The 26,782-nt window shown below is 37.3% G+C and overlaps 1 protein-coding gene and 1 pseudogene across 1 annotated transcript in view; both read left to right on the forward strand.

Annotated features, from left to right (window-relative positions):
• Nucleotides 1-26,782, forward strand: part of TBC1D5 (TBC1 domain family member 5) — a 498,482-nt gene that overhangs the window by 80,365 nt on the left and 391,335 nt on the right. The gene's annotated exons all lie outside the window — the stretch shown is intronic.
• Nucleotides 6,085-7,658, forward strand: LOC141578825 (large ribosomal subunit protein mL42 pseudogene; annotated as a pseudogene).

A 26,782-nucleotide genomic window follows, 5' to 3' on the forward strand; every position in this document is an offset into this window, starting at 1 on the left:
GTTATATGTCAATGATATCTCAGAAAAAGAAAAATTTTTTAAATTCTTTTAATTCAGATGAATCTGATAACTTCCTTTTTTTTTTTTATTGAAGTATAGTCAGTGACAATGTGTCAGTTTCTGGTGTACAGCATAATGTCCCAGTTTTGCATATATATATTCTTTTACTTTTAGTCATAATAATTAAGAACTTCATCCAATTCTTGAAAAAGGGAAGATAAAAGAATATTTTTATTAACAAGAAAAATTACATGCAGCGATCCCAAGAATAGTAATGGTAAACCTACCCTGTTTTTCACTGGTAGATAGTGACTGAATTGATGATAGTATCAGGAGTATGATAATAAAATGAAATTTCTATATGTGAACACAGTATAAAATCTGAATGTTTGTTTCTTTAGTCAGAAGGTGGGATTGTTTTGTATCATGAAGTTTAAAAGGAATATGGTAGTCAGAGATGCTGTACCTTAAGTAACTGTTATAACACATGCATTCACCACTTTGCACGTTAAGCCATCAGCTAAGACTTCAGAATCACATCAATGGGTACATACATTAAAGATGATCCCACTGAAAAAAAGGGAGTGAAATTCCTTTAGCAGCTTTAAACCGGGGGTAAAGAGGGGAGTACTTTTGTAAATACAGAGCCACTGTGTGTGAGCCCTGCTTTGGAGGCCTGACACTAAATTCAAAAGTGTAACACATTGTTTTCTCTTCTTTAAGGAGATCCATTTGGCTTGTCTGGAGTGTTCTCTCTCCCCGTCTCCCCTCCTCTGTCACTTGTGAATTTTTCCTTATGAGTAGGAAAGAAGTTAAAATCACTTTTAGCCATCTGAAATTATTGCTTTATTATATTACTGTTAAAATTTATTATGCTGATAACTTAAAAATGTCTTATTTAATCATATGCATATCTGTATGCGTGTATCCATCATAATGATCAGAATCCAGCATTTCTGCTGCTTACCCTGCTCCCAGCACCGCTCTCTCTCACTGGACTCAGCAGAGTCTGTAGCTGACTTCTTTGTATACCAGCCTCTGTCACCAACAAGTGTGTTCTCTGCATGGCAGCAAAGTGATACCTCGGTGATGAAGGTCAGGTCAGGCTACTCAAAAATTCCACTTTCTTGTTCATTAATCTCTAAAATCTTACAGCTAGCTTTAAGGCCGTATCACTCGACTCCCCTGCAACCCTCTCTCATCCTTTCCCTGACTGCAGTCACAGCGGCCGGGGTGGGTTCTTCCGGCAGATGAGTGTCCGCCCCTGCAGGGTCGCTGCCCCTGCTCTTCCCTGTGTCTGGAAGGCTCTTCCCTTGGGTAACACAGGCTCTTTTCTTCACTTTCTTCAGGTCTCTTCTCAGATACCACCTGGTCAGAGAAGACCTCTTTGAAGACCACCTTGTATAAAATCATGACCTCGTTCCTTTCTCCACACCCACCCTCTCGCGTTCCCTGTACCCTGCTTTACTTTCTTCTGAAGCCAGTATTATCTGAGGTAGTGTGTATTTATTTTTGTGTTTTGTTTTGTTTATGATCACCCTCTTAAGAATGTCACTTTCATGAGGGCAGGAGCTCTGTTTGATTTTCTCAGGAATATCTAGCTCGTGGAACTATGCTTTGCACACACTGTGTTGTTTATCTCTTGAGTGAATGAATGAATGATTAAATAAGTGGAGGAGCATCCCAGGCAGATGTGAAAAGCAGTGGTTGTTTAAGGAACTGAAAGTACCTCGCTGTGCATTTGAGGTGGGTGAGGAAGTGATAGCTCTTTCTTCCTCTTTGTTCTCGGGCTGTTACGTGTAGTATTGTCAGCTAGGCTACAGACGGTAGACTTAGACTTTGTCCTGGGGTATCATGGATGCGTTGACAGTGCGATTCACACTGATAGACTACCCATGTGATCAGACTAGCAGTTTAGAAAGTCTGATTGCTAAACATGAATGAATTAGTGAGGAGCAAGACCATAGGCTTGGTGACCATTTAGTGGACAGTAGTCCTGGGGCATCACAGTGGTTCCTGAACTAGACTAGTCATATCAAGATGAAAAAAGTGGACAAATTCAAGAGATATACCGTATTTAGGAAGCAGGCCTAGTAACTGATTAGATGTGGAGCAAGAATGAGGCAGAAGAATCTGCCATGTCTGGCTAGGTGTGTGGGATGCTATTCAGAGATAAGGCGCAGGTTTGGAGGTACATGGTTATGGATATTTGAGTCCAGAAGGTGTTTGTAGTGTTGCGTTAGTTTACTAGGGCCACAGTCTGAAAGTACCAAAAACTGGGTAGCTTAAAACAGAAATTTATTATCTCAGTTCTAGAGGCTAGAAGTCCACAGTCTAGGTGTTGACAGGGCCGTGTTCTCTCTGACTCTCTGGGAGAGACTCCTCCCTTACCTATTCTAGCTTCCGGTGTTTGCTGGCAATCCTGGACCTTCCTTGGCTTGCAGATGGCCATCTCTTCACTGGGTGTCTTCACATAGCCTTCCTTCTGTGGATGTGTCTCCATCCATGTCCAGATTTCCCCGTTTGATAAAGATACAAGTCATATTGGATTAGGGTCAACCCTAATGTCCTCATTTTAGCCTGATTACCTCTGTAACATGCTATGTCCAAATAAAGTCACATTCTGTGCTACCAGGGGTCAGGACTTCAACATATCTTTCATTGCTGAATGGTAGAATATTACCAAAAATGAACAGGATGTGATGAATTGAATTAACATAGGGTAGGAGGATAGGAGGAGAAAGAGGTAACTTCACTGAGGGTTTGCTGGCCCGTGGGAAGGGTAGGGGAAGGAAGGACAGTCCAGGCAAGAGGGGGAGGGAAGTGAGTTATGTTGTGAGCCTGCTGAGTCGGGAATTGAGGTGATAGCCACGTGGCTCCGTGATCTAGTCAGAATTCAGGGAAGAGATGTGCATCTAGGTAAGGGCTTTGCCAAGAGAATGTCTGGGTTTTTCTAGGCAGAGAGGAGAGAGCGAGGAGAGCCAGGGCTGAGAAGGAAGCTAAAGAGAGCGTTGCTTTGCTGAAATGGATGCCTTCATCCATTATAGAAACAAAATCTCTTGAGAGGATCTAACCCTTTACTCTAAATGTCAGTTCTAGTAACGTCTAGATAGTGGATTTAGTAGCTGGAGTGGTCGCTGCTTGAACAGAAGTAGAGTTACCAGTTCCTGACAGCTGCGAGTCAGCCTCTGGGCATCTTGCTAAATTTTCAAATATAATTATACAGTAGACTTCCTTGAACAAATTCTGTGTTCCCAGCTATAATTATAACTGCTTTTCTTGCCTATAGCCTGTTCTTTGTCTTACTACTCTCCTCCTCATCTCCCCCTGCTGGTTAGAAATATCCTCTGGTCATTTGGGATCTGAGAAAATAGGAAGGATTTACAGCAGTTTTCTTTCCTAATCATAGACTGACCAGTGCACACCAACCTCCTCCTTTCCACTCAAGTCTAAAATACATGTCCACTAATGAGAAGCCATGTTTTAGAGCACAAACTAGCAATATTCTATATTAAATAAATATTTATTTTCAAATAGAAATTTGGAGATAGAAATTAGGTACGTTGTACACTCTTCTCTGCAGCTGCCAGAAGGTGACCACCGTGGCTTGTCCACTGCTCCGAGTAACAGTTAAGACTCTTAAATAAAATCTCCTTCATGACCATGTGTTAGACCAAGAGTTGTTGTGCTTGTTATTTAATAAATTAAGGTCTGTAACCAAAGGTGAAGTCATCATAAATCCTACAGCCATAATCCTGTAAGAGTTTCTAGGACTCATCATGACAGTAATTTGTAAAATCAGAAATATGAGTGGTATTTCCTGTTTTCTCATCTATTTTTATCACCCAAATATCCAGTGTGAAAATAAATCACTTTAAAATGTGATTTGTTGTCCTTTACAAATATATTGTAGTTTGGGGGTGATAAACTTCAAGGACGTATTTCCATGTCATTTAGATTATAATCTAAGTCATTTTAATGTCTTTCTTAAGAAATAACTAAAATGTATAGGTTTTTGAATGTGCGGAAGAAGAGATATGCTTGAACTTTCAGCCTGCGGTGGAAGTAGTCCAAAAGGAATTACGGACCTGTGTCAATTCTATATTATATGTGTGTTGTTTGTCCCTAATTCTTTACTAAAAAATACTTGAGTATTTGCTATGTGTTAGTCACTGTGCTTGTTGCTAGTTTACTGAGGTTTTAGTTTGAAAAACTAAATTAAAATGATACCCTTATAATGGTAGAGGTATACTTGAGAATAAACAGTAGTATATTGTTGTCTATTAAAGTAATTCTGAGTATTCTGGGCAGCTTTAAATATTAAAAAATAGGACGTCTCTTATACAATAATTGGTTGACATTTTTTGACCTCTATGTAAAGCTGCAGTATTTAATGAACAAACAAGGAGAAGAAAGTTTTGATAAATAAGGCATTCTCTGGAAACATTTAGAAATAAGCTTGAAATCTTTTAGCATGAGATTTGCAGGTATTTTTGTGTGTGTGTGAAAGAGTATGTGAATAAGGTTATGTGTCATGTCTGTATCCTGTCATAGGAAAAATAGTGTCTTGAAAAGCAGAGCTTTGGAATTCACCGTTCTGAGAGATCTCTGATCCGTACCAGTGTGACTGCTCATGCGGTGAGGTTTCAGGTTGAGGAATGAGATTAGATTTGCAGGGGCAGAATATTTGCTGTCCTTGTTGTTTTGGTTTCCGAGGAACGCTTACCCCTTAGCCTCAAATGTGCTGTGGTATTAGCTACTTTAAAATAGATTACTCAAGACTCTTTATTTGGAAAACCTTAAATATGCATCGTGATGCATTACTTGCGATAAAAAATGAGGCTACAATTATGTGAAACAAAACACTACAGCTGCTGACAGATGTCATTAACAACTTACTCAGACACAGATCCTTCAGAAGGGAACTGCTAGACATCTGATTCGGTGAGTTGAGGTCATTAGCTCAAGATGGAATACTGTTGTCCAGGACATTGATTGTTTTTGTCTTTTGGCTTCAGCCTTCTGATTATTTATTGGGACCTTGGTGTTTGATGTAGTCTAAAAACTATTCTTCTGAATTACAATGAATAAATGGAGAAGGAATGAGGGAAATAGTAAATCACCATGGTAAACGCCACAGTAATAGTTGTAGGCAGGATCCATTCCTGGATGCCAAAAATAGGGGGAAAGTTTGAGGACAAACAGCGTATTTGCAGTCTAAAAGTATCTCTCCAAGACATTTAATAATCACAAAGGGAAAAATAGTGACTTTGCAGGAGATAAAGCTGGCAGTGTTGAACCCATGTTAACTTTGTGGCTTTGATACCTGTACTGTAATTACACATGATGTTAGCATTAGAGGCGCCTCGGTGAGCAGTATATAGGAACTCTACTGTTTTTGCAACTTTAAGCATAACATTATTTTAGAGTAAAATGTTTTAAAAAGCCCATTCTTCTGGAAGTCTGGTCTAGTGCTCTCATGCTTCTGTGAGACTGTGAAAGGTGCTCCTCTATTATAACGAGGTATCTTTGGTTTTAAAAATAATTACTTTGGACAAAGTTCAGGTTAGACATCTATTACAACAAATTTTCTCAGTGCCCTGTTGCTGACTACCATTTGTTGCAGCATTTCCCATAATCATCTTTTAGTAGCAATTGTAGAAATGCCCAAGTTGTCTTAAGTTGTATAGAGATGTTAGTTGATCTCTGCTGTAGTCACTGAACCAACCTATGGAAGAATTTGAAGATTAGCAATAGATGACATCTGAAAGCGACACCAGAGTGAATAAATAGGAGGTATCTGGGATTCTGTTCCATCATGAGTTTACACACATGCACAAAAATGTGGTCGCTTGTTTCCAACGTGTGAAATACAGGTAATACAGGGTTTCCAAAGTTTGTCCTTTTTCATACAAACCACCACACTTTAAATGGGTTTCAGCTAAGAGAAGAAATCTCTGGAAAGTGGGACACAGAATGAACTTTCTGTTCTATTTTGTAAGTAAAGCAGATCACTTGTCAGCCATTTGAGATTAGAGCTGCACAGTAGCCTTTATAAATAAAAATCTGCAGTGCCACTGTCTATATGGAAAAGCATTATTTCTACTTACACAGAGGAGGTTTATGCCTACTGTTGCAAATAACCACTACCAGACTGAACTTATTGAGATCAGTGGCTCTGTTACTTTTCACGAAAAATGTCCATCTAATAAAGCCTGGTGATAAATTCATACTGACTGACTGACTGAATGAACATGGAGACTGTGTAAGGTGGACTTCCACATTAAATGTAAAATTCAGATGTTCATAATAATGCAACTTTAGGGTTGAATATTTAGACTCCAAACCATCAAAAGTGGCAGTTTTCTGGAGAAGTAACTCCTTTCTACAAATCTGTACTTGTAATTAAGTGCATCTCACATTTCATATTTGGCAATGTGACAATACTCTGAGTATTTCCATGCCTAGATTTGTTGCATTGTGTGTCAGCAGCAGGGTGGATTTTAGTGATGGCTGGGCACACGTAGCCCCTGGAACATTCCTTAGAGAGTTGACAGTTTTTTTTTTTTTCCTAATAATTTGAAATTAGAGGAATAGAGAGAGTGAATGAAGAAGTCTCCTGTTTCTGGCATATAATTCTTAGCAATCTTATAAAAATTATTCTAGCCAGAAAATATTTCCAAAATACATTTATTAGTATTATTTATATTGTAAAGATAATTTAATGGCATAGCCAACTTGTGTCATTAGCCAGCTTAAAACATACTCTTTAGAGGAGTACATATGAATATATTTATTGGAATACACATACTGAAATCAATGGCTTCTGCTTTGTTAAAAAGTTGATGATTTTACATTGTTACAATTATTTGTTTTAATATACCCCCTTAACCCTCTTTGACAGAAAGGTGTACTTTAAAAATGTTGTGTTTTTACTGGTTTAATAAGTGGTTCCTCTTATCCTCATCAAGGCATGTTATGTTTAGCCCAGTCAGTGCGTTTTCAAAGTCATTTATAAAAGCAGATTTGGTTATATTTTCCCAGAGTGCCCCGCAAGCCAAAAGGCACAGGGAGCCATGTCTCCTGAGACCCGGGTTGAGGTAAGGTGGCAGGCTCGCAGTGGGCCACTGTGCAGGGATGCGAAGAGGTATGCCTAGAAGCAGATGTTAAAAGCACTTTCTCTTTAGATCATCTTATTTCATACTGCATGATAAGCATCTTGATTCACCATGGCATTAGCAGCAGTAAAATGGGCGATATCATGCAGGACTGTCTTTAAACGTGTACTTCCAGGTCAGAACAGAGCCTTATACTGTGTTTGTTATAAATCCACGTGTTCTTCTCGTCCAGATAACTGTAATTGCAAAGTAGAGCTTGCTTCGACAACTGATGGCAAGACAATAGTATGCTATCACCCTTCTGTGGACATTTCCTTTGAACACACAAAACCTATCCCTCGGCCAGATCCTGTGCACGGTAATGAAGAAACACATGACTGAGCACTAAAAACTAGATTAGAAGAAGAAGGCGAACACTTTGAGCAAGGACCCACAACAGAACAACTTAGCAAAGTGCTCTTTACTACTAAGCACCGTTGGTATCCTTATAGACAGTGTCACAGATGTCGTAGGGAACTGGAGTCTCCAAAAGACAGATGACATTGAGATTTTCAGGACTCAGAGAAATGTAATCCTGCACCTTATTTACCATTTGAGAAAATGCAATTGAGTATATTCATTAATATGTTACATAGGAAAATAATAAGATGTCTTTTCGTATTAAAAAAAGTAGATTTGGTTTGCGTACTCTGAACTCTGGAGAAGTAACCATGTGCATGCAGTTGGCTGCGGGCAGAAGGGAAGGCTAATTTTTTTCTGTGTTTAAGTACTACAGGATGTCTGTAGGAAACAAATTGCCTAAAGTCTCATTTATTCTTTTGCACGTTATAGTGTCTAAAGGAACCATTAATAGTAGGTGGAAGAAAGTATTTGTAATTTTAATTTATTTTTTATGAGGAGTGTAGGCTTTATATTGAAAATACATAATTTTAATGTTATAAGATACATTCATTCAGTTTAAAACTTGGGGTGGATTGGGAAGTTGATGGGGGTTTGGTTCTAACTCTGCCTCCTACTCTCCCTGGGATTTTAAACAAGTCAGTTTGTCTTTCTGAATCTTTTTTCCTCATCTATAAAATATTGATGTTAAGAATAACTCTACATTATGTGGTTTGTGAGGATTACATCAACTAAACATGGTCATGTATGTATGATAATACCGAAGTGCCAGGGCAGGTTGCCTGACTCCACTTCAGATCTGTGAACAGCGCCTCCTGGAGACCCGTCGAGCACTGTGCTTGGAACACGATGGTCAAGCTCTGTCGGCTCTGATTTTTTGATGAAAATATGCCTGTGAAAGGGTGTTGTGAGTTGTAGTTGTGAAAAAACAAATATAAAAAATATTTAAATGTTAAAACACGGTTAACCGAATTGATGAAGTTTATATCACAAACCCCAAATCTGTACAAACTAACTCATTGAGATCTTACTTAATGATTAATAATATCTGATTTTGAACCAATAAAAAAAAGTAATACTATGTAATACTGTTCGCAAGCATCAGATTTTGGGCCATTTCAAATCATTTCTTTTTATTTTTTTGTGGGGGAAAAAGTCATTAGTCTGCATTTATAATCAGGACTAGCTTCCTGTAAAATTATTTATTTTAACTTTTTATTTATAGATTTTGAAATTTACAATTCTAAATACAGCAATAGTAAGGCACTGCATTTTTGCAGGAAACAAAAAGCACAATTAACATAAAGTCAGAGCCAGCCACAAATAAAATATTCCAGCAAACTGTGTAAGGAAAAAAAAAATGCTCTGGGAAGCAGATGCCAAGAAATGTTGCAAAGGTGGCCTTATTACATTGGAAAGAAAAGAATACAGAAGGGTTAGTAGTAAGGGGAGGAGGAGGAAGACGAGGAGGGTAGGTAGCAAATAACATTGAACGAGCACTTACTAAGTGCCAGACACTGGTAGTTCTAAGCACTTGATGCAGATCTCTCATTTAATCCTCCCAACTACTTTAAGAGTTAGATCCCCACTTTACAGATGAAGTTGCTGAGGCTCGGAGACTGAAGTAACTTTTCCTAAAACACAATAGCCAGAGTGCAAACTCAGGCTTTTGGGCTCTGAAAGTCATGCTCTCAACTACTATGTGTACTGCATGGCTACCATCTACTCAGAATGTAGTTTGTACATATTTCGTGAATAATTTTTAATGGTATCATGGGATTCTCTTGGCTTGAGGGTATTGATTTGGCCTTTTAAAAAAGTAATTGGTAAATTGTTACAATCCCTGATACCCTCAAAAGTAATAACCCTCTCAAGAATACTTTAGTAATAAGACCTTAACTGTCTTTGCAGATGGGTTTTTTTTAACATTCCCTCCATGTATGAGTAATTTCATTTACATACTTCTAAGTTTTAATAATTGTCAACTTAAGTAAATGGATGAAAGCATAGGAATGGTGAAGTGTGGGTGTGGGATTGTGTCTCCAGTCTTTTAGGCAGGGACTGTTCGTGAATTTTTGTACTTTAGCAGACTGTCCTGTGCCTAGTGGACCTATTTTATTTCTTTAACAGAATCTCACATAGAAGGAGCTTTATATCTAATTGCTACCTCACCATGGTCAAGAAGAAAGAGGGCCAGTTGTGTAACCTTGCTCTCAGCAGAGTGCAGAATTGGCTGAAGCAGGGATGGTGAACGTGCAGCCTCCGTGCACCCCCTTTCCTTTGCTTGTTGCAGACCTCCACTCGTGGTGTACTTTCTGGCTTAACCACAAGGCGGTTTCAGAATGTTCTTAGCTTTAGGGAGCCATTACTGGTCAACCAGAGTTTCCAGGGATGAAAACCTATCTGCTGTTGCTGGAATAGACAGTTTGGGATGAATACTAATAGTTCTGTACCTTTTTCCTGCATGTCTAGGATTTGATGTAGCCTAAGCTTAAGAGAGCTGACTTACTATCTTTTTTTGTTTTTTGGTATATATTTATTTTTATTGAAGTACAGTCAGTTTACAATGTTGTGTCAATTTCTGGTGTATAGCACAGTGCTTCAGTCATATATGAACATACATATATTCATTTTCATATTCTTTTTCACCATAAGTTACTACAAGATATCAAATATAGTTCCCTGTGCTATACAGCACAAACTTGTTTATCTGTTTTATATATAGGAGTTAATATCTGCAAATCTTGAACTCCCAGTTTAACCCTTCCCACCCTCTTCCCCCACTGGTGATCACAAGTTTGTCCTCTGTGTCTGAGAGTCTGTTTCTGTTTTGCAAATTAAGTTTGTTTGTCTTTTTTTTAGATTCCACATATAAGTGATATCGCATGGTATTTTTCTTTCTCTTTCTGGCTCATTTCACTTAGAATGACAATCTCTGGGTCCATCCATGTTGCTACAAATGGCATTATTTTATTCTTTTTTATGGCTGAATAGTATCCCATTATATAAATATGCCACAACTTCTTTATCCAGTCATCTGTCAATGGACATTTAGTGACTTACTATCTTAGATTGGTAAGTGTGCAAGCACTTGAGTAAGTGTACTTAAACACACTTGAATTTAGCACAAGATTGATCCTTCCCCCAAAACTCACCCTTTTTCTGAGATATGCTGTTAGAAAACGTTCTTTAGGTATCATTGCAGTTCTTTTTTGGACAACTCTTCCATAAATTTACACTGAAAAGGTTATGCTTGGTTAAGGAGAGGGAATAGGCTATGTCTTGTGATCTAACTCCAGTTCATTGATAAGACTGATGTATTGGGTTTTCCCAGAGAAACATGACTAATAAGCTCTGTGTGTGTGTGTGTGTGTGTGTGTGTGTGTGTGTGTGTGTGTGTGTGTGTGTGTTTAGAAAGATCGAGAGAGAGAGAGTGAGAGAGATTTTAAGGAACTGACTCACAATGGAGTGGTTATGGAGGCTGACAAGTCCAAAATCTGCAGGTTAGGCCAACAGGCCAGAGCTGATGTTGCAGTTCAAAGGCAGTTCCAAAGGCAGACTAGACTGCTGGCAGAATTCCCTGTTCTTCAGGGGAGATCAGACCTTTTTAAATTAAGGCCTCTAACCAGTTTGGTGAGGCCCACCCCCAGTAAATCCTGTAATCTGTTTTATTCAGTCTATTGATTTAGATGTTAATCTCATCTAAAAAATACCTTCACAGAAACATCTCGAGAAAGGTTTAACCAAATACCTGGATACTGTGGCCTAGCCAGGTTGATACAGAAATTAACCATCACAGTTAAGAAGGCTGACTCGTTCAGTGATTATTGAGTTCCTAATAAGAGCCAGGCTCTGTGCTACATACCAGAGGACCTCAGCAGATTTAAAAAGAGAAAAGTGTAGTTGACAGTTTTTTTTGTTGTTAACTAATCTTGGGAATAGAAATTAGTCATGCTTATACTAAGTACGAAAGAGAAAATATTGCTTAAAAATGTGTTATTGGGGAGATATATTCAATGTCTAATAATTTTATATTTAATTTTAAATTAAATTTAGTGAGAATTACATTGAATTCAAAGAAACATTTATATTCAGTTTTAGAATGAATGTATTCTCTAGTATATTATTCTAGAAATGGTCTTTCAAGCTTAACAGAATGCAAATCTCTTTAGGAGTAACTTGTGTTGAATGGTAAAATGCTGCTTCATCCAGACCCCTAGCTCTGTTTTCTTAAGAGCATTGCTTTTTCCATCTTAAAGGAGAGCCTAAGATTCAGCCTACATAGAACATTTACCTCTTCTATTAAAACATATCTCTGGCCTTCTCTGCCTAAATTAGAGTGAGTCGTTTCTAACATGCACAGGAAAGGGGCTTTTCAGAAACGCATGTCATACCTTTCCCTGTTTTATTTGCTTTTGGATTGTTACCAGAGATGGTGAAAGATTTCATTAGAAAATAGGAAAGTAGGGATATGATATAATACAGAATGAAAGAAAGTATATATTGATACTTGAAATGAAGCCTTAATTGTTATGGGGGGAAAAGGTGCCTGATGAACATTTGCTCCTTCTTGTGGGGTTTAATTCTTTCCTGGAAATTAGTCAACACATGTTAGCTAAAAATGATTTGGATTACAGTTTTCCACTGTTAAGGTAAAAAGCTTGAACTCTGTATTGGGTAAAATTACTCTCTTCAGAAACATGTACTAGTGCATTGTGCGTGTGGGTGCAAGTTCTGAGTAGGGTGATCGTAAGCCCGATTTGGTGAGGCAGTCCTCTGAATGCCTGCTCTCCTGCCTTAATTCTTTTTTAGCACCTTGGATTAGTCTTTTTTTTTTTTTTTTTTGTTCCTAGGCAAATTATCGCAAATATATTGCTTTAAAACAACAAGAATTTTTAATTATATAGTTGTATAGGTGAGAAGTCTAATGTAAATCTCACCAGGCTAAAATCAAGACATTAGAGAATCTACTACCTGTTCTTTCAGTTTGTGAGCAAAGTTCAGTTCCTTGTGGTTGTAGGACCTTGGTCTCTTTTTGTTGTTGCCTATAAACCACGAGGCCTTTCTGGCTTCGTTGGGAGCTGCATCTTGGCTCATGGCACCCCTCTCCAGTTTCCAAGCTAGCAACAGCAGCTTGAATCCTTCTCATTTGCATCTGTCTGATGCATCCTTCTTTTCTCAGAGCATCTTTCTTTCTGACTCACATGATTAGCGTCAACTCACTAGGAGAATCCAGGGGACTCCTAGCTCAAGGTCCGTAACTGTAATCACATCTTCAGAGTCCCTTTTGCTGTGTCAGGTAACATATTCACAGGTTCTAGGGATTAAGACATGGGCATCTTTGCGGGAGTGGGTGCATTATTCTGCCTTCCACAGCCCCTTCTCACTCTTAGGAATATCCCAGTTTGGCCACTAAATTATATGGTCATCTAGTTTCTGAGTAGCCAGTTGAATTATTTAAAATATAAATAAAAACCGAAACTCAGATTTCTTCCTCCCTCTCTTTTAAATTTGTGTTTCAGTTCTTTTCTTTTCTATTTCCTCTCCTGCTTCCCTTTGACACTTTTGCAGAGGTCACGAAGAGTTTTCCTGGCTCACTTGTTAGAAGTCAGCAAGAAGGAAGTGTATGTCATTTCTCTTTTGCCCATTATTTACAGATAAAGAAGCCACATGTTTTATAGTGTGATGGTGGACAGCATTCTTTTAGTCTTTTATTCGGAAGCCAGCCATTCTGATGTTCCTCTGTGTTTGGTGACAAGGTAATTGCTGAATCCTGAGGTTGTCGCATCTAAATTTGTGCTGCTGCTTGTGCTGACACTGTCCTTAGACTGTTGCATGGGAAGAGGAGGGATTAAGGCAAGCGTTTTCCCGTCTCTATCTGTAGACTTTATTTTATACTGAAGACTGATAGCCGGGCATTGCATTCATTTAAATAGCTGCCGATTTTTTTTTTTCAGAGGGGCTGGTTTTATATTATAGAAACAATTTTACTAGTACAGGTGCCTTTTAATAAAGTAATTACTTGTATGTTTTTGTTTCACATTTTTGAAAAATTTTACTTATTGAAACTACATTAATTGAAGAAAACAATTACATATTTTATGTGTATCTAAAGACCAACTGCCATTTATGTCTACTCTTCAACTTAAATTTGTAGTCTGGAATTTTTCCCAAAGCACACAATATAATTTGTATTCAAATGGATTAATTTGTTCCTTGGACAATCTAAAGAAGGACCAATTTATGATTTTTAACCCTATATCTTATTTTAATAAGCTAAGTAGGTATTTGATGCTTGCTAATTTATATGTGCTTGAGTCCTTAATGTAATAGTGAATCCATCAGAGTTTTGATTTAGTAAGTAATGCACGAGATATAAAACCAGTGCTACCTGCCTCTACAATTAATTCCTTTCTTTGCAGTTTACAATGCCAGTTTTACACTCCATTTGCTGTCAGTGAACATGTAGGCGGCAGACGCAGCACGTATTTATCATCACCAAGTTCACTATCATACAGGAAAAGTACATTAATATGCCATACAGCAGTCTCACACATATAAACAACCACTTAGCATTTTTTAAGAACATATCTGACTTATTGATTAGCTTAAATACCTTTTAGAGGAGTGTGACACCCACGTGGAGTGCACACATTCATGTACTTATCCGAGCCAGCGTGCTGGCGCTGATGAATGAGTGTCTCCTCTTCCTGTGTTGGCGCGAAGATCACACCTCAGAAAGCTTTTCCCTTTCTGTCGGAATCCCTCAATCTTGTCACAATTAAATTATTTTCAGGGTTCTTCAGATAAAGTGCACTCTGGAAAACAACTTTTAAAAACCTTATCATACGCTGACATTTGCGTCTGGTGTTCTGAGCCTCTTTATCTGAGGTCTGGGCTGCTGTTCTCTGTCCCAGGCCCGGGGTGGCTGCGCTGGGCACTGGGCATTCTTCTTCGTTTCTGCTTCCCTTGCGAACTCGTGTGTTCTTCTGTAAACTGCCCCGTAAGTTAGCCTCCAGTTGGGTTGTGTGTTCCTTTTAAAAACATGTACAATACCTGTTAGATAGTTTTTTCTTATTGGAACATTTTGTTGAAATTAGGGAATATCAAAATAGAACACCTAGTTTACATAGATACTGACTGAAACCTCAGAAAACAGTAATAAGAAGTAACACAGATATGAAAAGTTGGGGGAGGGATGTAACTTATATAAAGGATAAAGAACAGATGAGTATGGTTTGTCTTAGTCTTTTATGTGCATTTACATGCATTCTAGAACTAGGAAATTTTAAAAGAAAGATGTCCTGATCTTTTCTTTTAGTGAAACAATGCAACAGGAAGTTATGTATTTAAAAGTTTTATGGTTTCCTCAGATACGAAGTTTATATACTAATATTTTCTCTCTCTAAAACAAAAAGAAAAACAGAATATTTACAAATGCTGGTTCCTTGCAGTGCTCAATCTGACCCTGCTTGGGTAAGGTTTCTGCGAGTGCCCTCTGAGGGCAGTGTTCTTCTTTCTTGAGTCATTCCTTCTGGACTGAACTATCTAGTTCAGCCAGTCATTCCGTTTCATTTTATTTGAGTTAATTTCCACAGATATGTTTATAGAATTTGTTAAAAAGTGTGGTATAATCTTCAGTCTCTGCTCTTTACTCTTCCTTTCCCTGATTTGCACTATTACATCTTCAGAGAGCACTCTAACATCTGTAACTCTGCATTTGAGCTCATTTTCATATTTCCATCTCTCTGCTTCTTACTGTCTTGAAACACAGTGAATGTCTAGAACTGAAAGCATCATTTTGCCTTTGACCTTTTTTTTTCCCCCAGTAAAGTTCAGCCATTCTTAGCTTCTCTCCCATTATCCTTTAGGGTCTTTATCTTAGACCTAGGAATTCATTGCCTGTGTCTCCCTTACCTGTCACATCTAATTAGCTAATAGTCATAGTCGTTTTTGCTCCTACCAGTTCCTTACCATCCTCAAAAGCCAGCCTTGTTGCTGAAACATGGCCTTCATACCCCACTTACCAAATTGAGACTCAAGAACAGAGTTTTGGATGAAGTAGAAAAGGCAGCTGTATTTCTTTGCCAGGCACAGGAGGTCACAGTGGGCTACTGCCTCTAAGACCATAAGCCTTATGGGGAGAGAAGGCAGGTGTTTTTATAGTAAAAATTCAAGAGTTCAAGGGGTGGAACTGGTTTTTATAGAGATTGTATACAGGGTAACAAATTGTTGCAAAGTTGTTATTTTTGCAGATGCAGGGGTTCCCTTCCCTCTGCTGGGTGTGAAGTTCACGGCTGGCTTTAGAGCTCTCCTAATATTCTTGTACCTAGAACAAAGGATGAATAGGAAGGGGCTCTGTGGAAAAGAGCTCTAGAGGAAAACGTGTGCAGTTTAAGTCAGACTTGATAAATGCTTTTAGCCTTTTAAGCAGGCTAAGGCCTGCAGCTCAAGCAGTAGGATACAAGGAAACCTCAAGGAGTCAAAAGGATGGTACTGGGGTCAGGAGCAGGGCACTGAGGGCAAGAGCCCTGCATGCGGCACCAGCACCACAGGGGTGCTGGGTGGACCACCCAAGCCTCCCTCATTTCTAGTCCAACCCAAGTCAGGAAGAGCATGAGAAAAACCCTTTAAATAATTATACAGCTGAGCAGTTACAAACACTGATAACAGCCCCATCCACTCCTCTACAGCCGTATTCCTGAATACTTAAGAAGTTTTTGCTCCTCGAACCTGAAGTATTTGCTATCCTTGCTGTCTTGAAATCCACCCCATGTATTGTTGTCAGACTAACCTTCTAAAGCATTGCTTTTACTCTCATTCACCTGTTTAGGAACCTTTAATGGCCCCGTTTGTCTATAGATTGAAATTTGGAATATCTAGCCTGATTTTCAAGGTTCTCCCATAAAGTTGTCCTAATTTACCATTTAGCTTTATCTTCCATTAGTGAGTAACGGAAATTGTCCCATTTCTGTCAAGATGGTCCCAGCATACTGAGAACTTTCCTACATTTGCATGTTCTTCCTTATTTCACAGTATTCTTTAATCTCTTCTCCTTTTTGTCCTTGAAGTCCCTCGTACTTTATTTATGCTCATCTAAAGCTGACATGCGTTTTTCCTAACTTGCAGCTCATGTCCTGCACACTTGTGAAACCTTCCTGAACAGTGTGGTCTCCTGTGATCTCACCCTTCTCTGAACTCCTGTTTCCATTTGTTGCCTCTCCTGCGGCACATTCTACATAATAGTGTTTTGCACTATTACTTGTTTTTAGTTGGGTTTAGGTTCTGTATTGCTAACAGGATTTTAAGTGTCGTGAAATCAGGAACCATGTTATATTTCTTTATATCTCTCTTATGGACTAAGTATTGTTCATTACAAATCTCAAATGATAAATTGCTATTTGCTCTGCATTATTTCCACAAATATTAATTGCTAAATGAGGTAAACAAAAGAGGTATGGAGCCTGTATTCATGGACTTTACATTCTAGAAGGGAGAGATAAATATTCGACACCTAATTTAATGGTACCTGTTTAATTGGAGTTGAGGGATGTGGTTTGTTACTTTTTTGACAAGTGAAAAACCAGAAAATTGCCTCCTTTTTTTCTCTGCTCTTATTGGTATGTTTAATTTTTCTTACTTTAAAAACAAATTTTGATTCAAGATAAATTACTCTTGAAATCATAGGTTTTCAAGTGGTAAAACAATTATTTTCTTCTAAATGTACATAATACTGATATTCTCTATGTCTGGGTAAATTCAATAGACAAAATAATGAAAAGCATTATTCGCATATTTTTGACATTAAAACAATTGTAAATTTTTATATCACTTATATGATATCTAAACTGATGTGAAATAACTAAATGATAATGAAAATAGTTTTTAAAGGAAGATTCCCTAAACTCAAACCTATTAAAAGTTCTTATTTAATATACTAAAGCTCTCTTTTGTAGGAGAATAGGATTAGATTAAAATTAAATACATTATTAGACACATTATTATTTTAGCTTTAAGTGTTTCTTCCAATGGCTTGCATAGCATCATCTGTTTCATAGGTATGGTTTTTTGAGATTGTAATAACCATAGAAAGTTAATGTTGAAAGAATGGCAAAGTATGCAGTGAAACGAAAAGTTATTGTATTTGCAAATGTAAAATCATAATTTACATAAATGTTATAGTTAGGAACATTGTGAATGTAAATATGCCTTCTCTAGTCTCAGTCCTGTAATGCCGTTCTCTGTCCAGCGGGAGATGAAGAGTGATGTTGAGACTGCAGTTTAACCTATTATAACAGCTTTAAAAAAATTAAGTAGCGTTGATGTAAATATGAGGAGGGAAAAGAGTATTTATCTCCATTAAGTGACATAAAAAGCCCTGGTAAGAATAACAGGCGGGTGGGTGTGCATTAAGCAGTGAAACCCCTAAATTCAGATGCTAATTATAAGCACAAGGACAATTGCCTCCCACATACTTAACTGTTGTGTATTTTCTTTAGTCGAAGTATAATTCAGAGTTCTTGAAGTACTGAATATAGCTTTTATTTTTTTGCTTCCCCTTAGCGTATATATTAAAAAAAACACAATAAAAACACTTCTGCTGGACTGTGATTTTGATGGATGTAGGTGGAATATTAAACTAAATGCTATGAAGATAATTCACATCATTGCTCTTGGATGGTCTTTATTGAGTGCCTTACTTGCATCCCACTATTAAAAAACAAATGTTTAGTAGTAAAGTTAAAATTATTTAAACATATTTGAGCACAGTTTACTTTGCTGTCATGCACCAAGGACTTAAATTTAAGGCTTAGATTGTGAGAAGATGTATAAGTACAGACGTAAGAGTGGATTTGTTTAGATTGTTACAGTTTTTTAAACTTATTTTGGTGATGGTCTCTGGCATCATGTCTTAAAAGTGATATATAGCTGCTTTATCATCAGTTCTGACATTTTTAAGTATCTAAGAAAAAGGAATTTCCTTTGCATTTTCTCCATTCCCTTTCAGTGAAGATTTTGTAATGTATTTGATTGCTGAAAGGTATTTAGGACAGAAGCCCTGTTCTTAGAAGGTGGCTGGCTTTTAAGTGTAGAATAGCAGGAAAAGTGTTATAGACTGAAATTATTTTGAAAACTTTGTTTTTAGAAATGGGAGTACAAAAAAACTCTTTGTAATCTTGCCACTTCTTTATTCTTAGGTATGCTTTTTATTTAGCTTTTAGTAACTTGTAATTTAAGATCACAGTTATTAGGTGTATTTCTGCATTTTATATATCGCTCCCAGATGCTACAGTATTAGTTTTTATCACTGCATATTTTATGAAATGTCAGCCTTCTGTTGGCTGTTCACGCAGCATTGTTAGTGATCAAAGACACAACATGAAGGAGAGGGATCTAAACAGTTGGCTTATCTTTGTCCTTCACTGTGACGAAAATACTATAAAATTACTTTCTTATGGAAAGTCAAATAAAGGCATCACTTAACATGCAGTGAAAGGATAAATGTCTTTGTCTTTTAATGAAATAAAATCTGAAAGTGTTTAATATCAAGAAATCCACTTACAAAGGGAAACATTTCTAATGGTACTAAGTTTTCCTTTGTAAGGAGCTAGAGTAATGCACCCTGTGTGATGTTGTAACACTTGCTAAGTGGCAGTTCTATAACCTAGGAAAAGCCACACAGTTTTTGACAATGCAAGAGGTGACTCAGTTTAAACTCTTAATTTTTGTTACCCAAAACACGTTCTAGAAAGGTGGTTATTAGGTTTAGTATGTGCATTAAGTTGTATATGATTTGGTTTATTATTTTCTTGAACTGACTGACTTTGTAGTTTAAAACTTTATTCCATAGATTTTAAAGGTCCTTTTTTCTCTAATGCAGTGATTTCAATAGCAAAAGAAAAATACAGGATGGGAAAAATTCTCAAAGCCTGAAAGAAAATCTGTAAGAATAAAAATCTTGAATGATTTTGATCAGCTGTTGTGTATGCCCACCACAGCAGTTGGCTCAATCAATTTTATGTTTTGGGACGGTTTTATTAAAATGAGCTGCTGCTTTCAGTAAATCATTGAGAAAGATGCTGGCTTTATATGTCTTTTTTGGGTGGAGGCATGGCGATAATAGTTTCTATTTGCAGCCTTGTAATCACTAAAAGTGGAGACAATTCCTGAGCACCATAGATGTCAAGGCGTTTTTGTGTCATTGGTGTGGGCATTTGGAAATAGAAATAGAATGGGGATTTAGATTAAAAAGTGATTTTGTATAAATGCATGTACTTTTATGGCTATCTGCTGGAAACTGCCATTTCTAAAGAAAAATAATTGGTAGCAGATGATAATGATTTTAGTGTCTTCTTTTTATTGTACACAGTTTCTATTTTTATAAATGAATGAAAGCTTGTTTTCGTTTGGGAGAATTAGACCTGTGAAAAGCAGTTTGAAAGAAAGCTTTTGGATACTTACAAGTTAGGGGCCTCTCTTTTGTCGTAAAGTGCCCAATACTCACCCAAAATGAAGCCCCTACTTCAACAGCACTGATGCTACCTGAGAGCTTGCTAGAAATACAGAATATTGGGCTAACCCCACTCCCGACTATATCAGAATCTGCATTTTAATCAAAGTTCCCTGGTGATTTGTATCCACATTAAAATTTGAGAAGCACTGTTATAATGGCTTCTCACTGGCTCTGTATGTGTGTGTTTCAGTTGTGGGGTGCCAGTTGGAATTTGTCATCTGCAGTTCAGGAGCCGGAGGAGGCATTAGGAAGTTCACATCAGAATTTTACAGGGGCCCCGAAGTAGAAAAGTATTTGATCTGGAACTCACAGAGTTTTGGTCATTAAGTAATTACAATTGGAATCAGTAACTACTCTGTACTATACGTGGGATGCTTCACATGACTGCTAATGGTAAGCAGTTGGTTTCTCTTGGTTTTTAATTGTCTCATCAAGTTCACGATATTCTGATGTTTTCTCTCAGTAATAGTGTAGTCAGCATTTCCAAAGTATATTCTATGGTACGTATTTTGCGGGACATGCTCTGAGTATAATGAGTGCCTGGAAGGAAGTGGATAGCACTGTACACTTGGCGCCTCTCTAGCAGAATCGCAGTGTACATTGGTCTGTGTTAAAAGATCAGAGAACTTAGCGTAACCTAATTCAATTTAGCATTTTCCAAATTTACTTGACCATAGCATCCAGCATCCTTGTGTTTTCATTTTTTTAACACAACCATTATTATCTTTTCTTTTAGCATATGCACACTCTGGCTTCTTTCCAGTATTTGTTTTTCTTAATCAAAATAAGAGATGAAGTAAACTTTTGAAATTCTCATGATGTTATGCCACATAAAACACACTTTCCAATATTGTTATTTAAGTGCAAAAGATACCGGTACAGCCGTTGTGTACTGAAGGAATTGAGTGTGGCAGACATTTCCAGAGCTGAAATTGAGACAGCATCTTTTAGAAAGTGAATGTTGACTAGATCCCAGTCAAATTTGGTGGCAAATGGTAGGAAGGAAATTGAGTGTTCCCAGTGTTGGCAAGAATGAGGGAACCCAAGAGCGATGAAGCAAGTTAAACATTTCAGTACAATGAGTGGGAACTGAAATCCCTAAATAAAGTAGGCTCTACACTTGACCTCGGGCATATAATAGTGAGAAAGATACAGGTCTGCCCTCTAGGTGCTTATTGGAATGTAGTATATCCCAGTAAATGGATGAGAGCTAAAATCCAGAACATTGGATTTTCCCAAGGGATCTGTAAAAAGTTAACTTGGCCAGTGCACTGTGTGCTGGAGAGCCAGCGACAGGATGCAGCTGTAGCGACTGGGGCCTGCAGCTGGGGGAACGGGAAAGACAGGAGAGAATTTCAGAAGGTAACAGGGCAGACCAAACCACCTTGGACATCTTAGAGCTAAAGGTGACGGTGAATCTAACCCCCCAAATGCAGTGCATTGTGATAGTTAAAATCAGCACTGACTCTGGAGTAAGACGAACTGGGCTCTCCTCCTCATTTCTTCACATCATGAGGCCTCACCCTCTTCACCTGTAACATAGGAATAACATGGCAGGAAAACTAGTAAGTGTCTGGTTTAAAAATACTTAAGAATAATTTCAAACTTATGGAAGAGTTGTAACAGTAAGAATAGTATAATCTTTACCCAGATTCACCTACTGTTAACATTTTACCTTGTTTATCACGCAGGTGCTTCCCATCCCTTCCTCTCTCAGCACACGCGCACATGCACTCTCTCTCAATTATTTTTCCTGAATGGTTTGAACAGAGATTGCATTTATGTCTGAAAGTATGTCAGTGTATATTTCCTAATAGGGATGCTTTCTTCCATAACTATAGTACAATCATCAGGTTCAGTAAATTTAATACTAGTATTTAATCTATCATCCATATTCCAAATTTGTCATATAACCCAGCAATATTCCTATGTAAGCATTTTTTTCCCTTCGATGAGAATCCAGTCTAGGACCAAGGATGGTATTTAGTTGCCATGTCTCTTATGCCTTCTTTAATTTCAGATGGTTATATAGCCTTTCTTTGTGTTTTATGACATTGACATTTTTGAGTGATACAGTCCTTCATTTGTCTGTCTGTCTGTTTATCTGTCACTCCTCATTTGGGATTGTCTGCTGTTTCCTCATGATTAGATTCAGGTTATTTATTCCAAACAGAATACCTTATGAATGATGTTGTAGCCTTCTCAGGATAGCACACCTGCAGCAACGTTGGTAATGTTAATTTTGATCATTCAGCCAGAGTGTTATCAGATTCTCCACTGAAGAGTTAAAAGTGTTTTTTTTTTCTTCCCCTTGTAACTATAATAAGCAGTCAGTGGGGAAACACTTGAAGATCATGCAAATACCCTGCTCAGCATCAAAATTTTCACCTAGATTTAGCATCTATTGATGATTCTTGCCTGGCACAGTGTTTTTTTAAAAATAATGACTGCAAACCGCTGACGTTCCAATTCCAGCCCTCCTTCCAGTTAGCATCAGCATTCTACTCTAAGCAGAAACCATTCTGATTGACTGATTGATTGATTCACTTACTTAATCATTCACTCATTTATCTTGGTATGAGCTCAAGGATATCTGCTCTTTTCAATGGTTTATCATTCTTTATTCAATTATTTGGGTGCCCAGATTGTCCAGGTTTGGTTAGTAGAAAGTGCAGGCATTCCCCCATCACATTTTTGAGTGCCTCCTTACTTTCTGGCAAAGCAAGATGTCACAGACTTACCTCTGATGTGTTCTACCCCTGTGGCTCTTGTCAACCATTTCTCTGAAGAGCTTGGATTGTCTTAACTGGAGGACCAAGCTCTGAGCACTAGTGTTCTGATTGCTTGTGGACTGCACTCATTGCTGTGGGTCTAGGCTTTTTAGAGGAGAGATCTAGGAAGCATAGGCATATGTATATGTACATTTATATTGATACATGCATATAAAACACAGACATTCATACTGATAGACATATATGTACACATTTTAGAGATCTTTATTCATACCGCTATCTTTAGTTCTAATCCATCTCCTGAGGGTTCTTGCTGGTTTTCCACTTTTCCATATTTATACATCCCTTCTTTCACAGGAAGAACACATTAACTTATTAACTTATTTGTACAACTCAATAATAGATGTAAAATATTTCAGAATTGGTTCATTATAGCAGTGAAACAAACAAGTTTACTAGAAAGAGTTCAAGATTTGTTTGCAGTTCTCCCTCCTTGCCCCTGTGAGTACATATAATCAGTGCTGTCCTCATAATTAACTTGGATTTCTTCTTTCTTTTTTATCACTTAAGTGTGGATATGGTATTAATTTGAAATATAACAATTGAGTTCACTCATTTTAGTTTTCTTTCAGCTTCATGTCCTTGTTGATTTAATTTTTTGAATATATAAAAAATTATTTACTTTTCCAAAAAATAAAATGGGATGAAAACATCCATCCATGTCCCTCATTTACTCCATCCTTTATAGGTAACCAACTTTACTGTTTTTTAATTCATCCTTCCTTTTATAAAGATAAGCAGAAAATTTTTCCTGCATTTTTTCTTATTTCCCCTTTCTTACTAAATGTAGCATACAATATATGTTCTTCTGCAATTTTTTATTTATCAGTACCTCTTGGAGATCACTTCACATCAGTTTACAGAGATTTCTCATTCATTTTTACAAATGCTTACTACTTTATCTTGTGTATGTACCATTCAACCAGTCTCTTATGCATGGGTATTGAAAAAGTTCCCAATATTTTGCCATTACAAATAATGCTGTGCCAAGTATCGTCGTGTTTATGTATTTTCCTAATGTTGCCGGTTTATCCTCAGGGTAACCTCCTGGAAGTGGGCGCACTACTTCAAAGAGTAAATGCTTATGTAGTTTTATTGGATATTGCCCAGGTTGCTTGTGTGTGGTTGTACCATTTTGCATTTCCACTAGTAATGTCTGGGAGGACCTGTTTCCCTACAGCCTTGCCAACAGAGCATACTGTAGAACTTTTGAATTTTCCGCAGTCTGATAAATGAGAAATGGTGTCTCAGTGTACATTTAATTTCCATTTCATCTTACTATGAGTGGAGTTGAATGTCTTTTCATATGTTTAAAAGCCACTTTCGATAGGATGTTTGATCTTTTTGAAAGTTGTTTGTAGTGATATTAGCTATTTATCAGTGATGTATACTGCAAATATCTTCTCCAATTTATCATCTCTCTTTTGATTTTGCTTGTGGTATTTTTTCTGTCATGTAAAAGTTTTGTGTTTGTATTTTAGTTCTAGTTAGAAAGACTTTTATAAATTCCTAGCTTATAGGAGGAACTCAGCTTTTTAGAAAAGTACTTGTGTAGTTTCGTTTCTTTTTTTTCATTTAAATCTCTGATCCATTTAGAGTTTATTTTTGTGTGTGGTGTGAGGAACAGATCAGATTTTTATCCCCCCCGCCAATGTCTATCCAATTGCTAAAAAGACCATTCTTGTTTTTTTTTTTAATTGAAGAATAGTTGGTTTACAATGTTGTATTAATTTCTAGTGTACAGCGTAGTGATTCAGTTATACATACATATATTCCTTTTCATGTTCTTTTTCATTACAGGTTATTGTAAGATATTGAATATCATTCCCTGTGCTATGCAGTAGGACCTGGTTTATCTATTTTACGTATAGTAGTTGGTATCTGATAATCCCACTTTATCCTTCCACCTCCCATTTCCCACCTTTCCCCCCACCCCTGGCCTGGTAACCATAAGTTTGTTTTCTATGCCTGTGAGTCTGTTTTGTAAATAAATTCATTTGTGTCTTTTTTTTTTCTTTAAGATTACACATATAAATGATATCATACGGTATTTTTCTTTCTCTTTCTGGATTACTTCACTTAGTATGACAATCTCCAGGTCCATTCATGTTGCTGCAAATGGCATTTTATTCTTTTTTATGGCTGAGTAGTATTCCATTCTGTATATATACCACAACTTCTTTATCCAATCATCTGTTGATGGACATTTAGGTTGTTTCCATGTCTTAGCTATATTAAATAGTGCTGCTATGAACACTGGGATGCATGTATCAATGATAAAAAAAAGACTATTCTTGTACCAGTGTTCTGGGATGTCACCTTTATCATGGCTCAGTCTATTTTTGGACTTTCTGTTCTGTCTCATTGGTCTGTCTGTTCACCCAGCAGCACCATGCTGGCTTAATTGTAGAGGCCTTGTCATATGTTTTATTGTCTAGTATCTTTTAATGAGAGCTCCTCCCCCCCAATATCTATTTCTTTTTAACGTTTTCTAGCTTTACCTGAGCTTTTCCACTTGAACTTGAAAAACAAATTGTCGAACCCAGTTAAATCTGTAAATTTTTGACATATTGATGTTGAGACATCCTAACCAAGGACAACTAATTTCTTTTCAAGGCCTACTTTTGTGTGTTTGAAAAGTGTTTATTCTTCTTCATGTAGGTTTTGTATATTTCTGTCTGTTTCTAAGTATTTAATATTTTTATTACTGTTTTAAATGAGACTTCCTCATTATATATCCTAACTTTTTTTTGTATATGTGAGTGTTACTGATTTTTTTTGCATGTTTATTTTATATACTGCTACCATGCTGAATTCTTCTATCTTTTTAAGTTTCATCATTGATTTTCTAGGACTTTCCATGTCATCTGCATCAAGTCATCTGCAAATAGTTTTCTTTCTTTTTTTTTTTTTTTTTGTACAATTCTAGTGGTTTGATTTTAATGACTAATATGTGCAGAAAAAAGTAACAGAGGTCATAGTGGGCATTCTTGCCTTATTCCTGACTTTAGTAGGGATGAATGGTGTTACATTGAGAACTATCAGTGGAAGGAAAGAGAACTGCATGAGCTACTGCACTGTTCAAAGGGCTTCAGAGGCACTCGGAGCACTTATGTGTGTATTTACGTGTACTGTCATGTATCATTGTCTATTATAGCTCTCTTCCCTTTCACAGCCAAAGTTTTTGAAGGAGTTGTCCCTACCTGACCAACTGTTCCCTTTCACTTCCTCACCTCTCACTTTCACTCCTCAAACAATTCCAGTGGTTTCTCCATTGTCCAAACTAAAGCCACCTTCAAGACTTTATGTTATTAAGTGTAATGGGGCGTTTCCCCCCTATCTTTGTCTTACTTTATTACTCTTCCTCTTAGTAGCATTCAGCATTGCAGACCATGCCTTCTTCTAAACATGCTTGCCCCCTCAGCTTCTGTAAAGTCGCATTCTTCTATTGTTCCCTGTCAGTCTTCTGGTTCTTCCTTCTCTACTTGGCTTCTAATGGCATGTTCTAGGCCTCTTGTAAAGGTTCTATTCTATCTTCTTTTTGAACTTTATGTATATTAGCTTTCTAAGCAAACATATGAGCTAAATTATCATTACAGTTATAGATAACTATTATAGTTACTCTGAGAGTAACATCTCTAGTTTACACCTGTCTTCTGAGATCAAGATCTGCATGTCCACCTGACATGGTGTCCATTTCCACTTTGAATTTTCACAAGCATTTCACAATATAAGTTTTAACCCCCCTCCTCAAATGCTTCCGATTTTATTTGACTGGGATCATTATATGTCTCATTGTAGAAGCTGGAAATCTGAGCATCTTCCTTGGTTCTTTTTCATTCATCATGTTTATCCACTGCATTATCAGGTTGTGTTGATTATCTCTCCACTCTCTAGTTCCCTCTAGCCCAAAGGAAAGGGAGACCCTGTCAACCAGAAGAAGCATCATGGGTAAAAGA

This window comes from Camelus bactrianus, chromosome 1 (genome assembly GCF_048773025.1).
Source record: "Camelus bactrianus isolate YW-2024 breed Bactrian camel chromosome 1, ASM4877302v1, whole genome shotgun sequence".
Lineage (NCBI taxonomy): Eukaryota > Metazoa > Chordata > Mammalia > Artiodactyla > Camelidae > Camelus > Camelus bactrianus.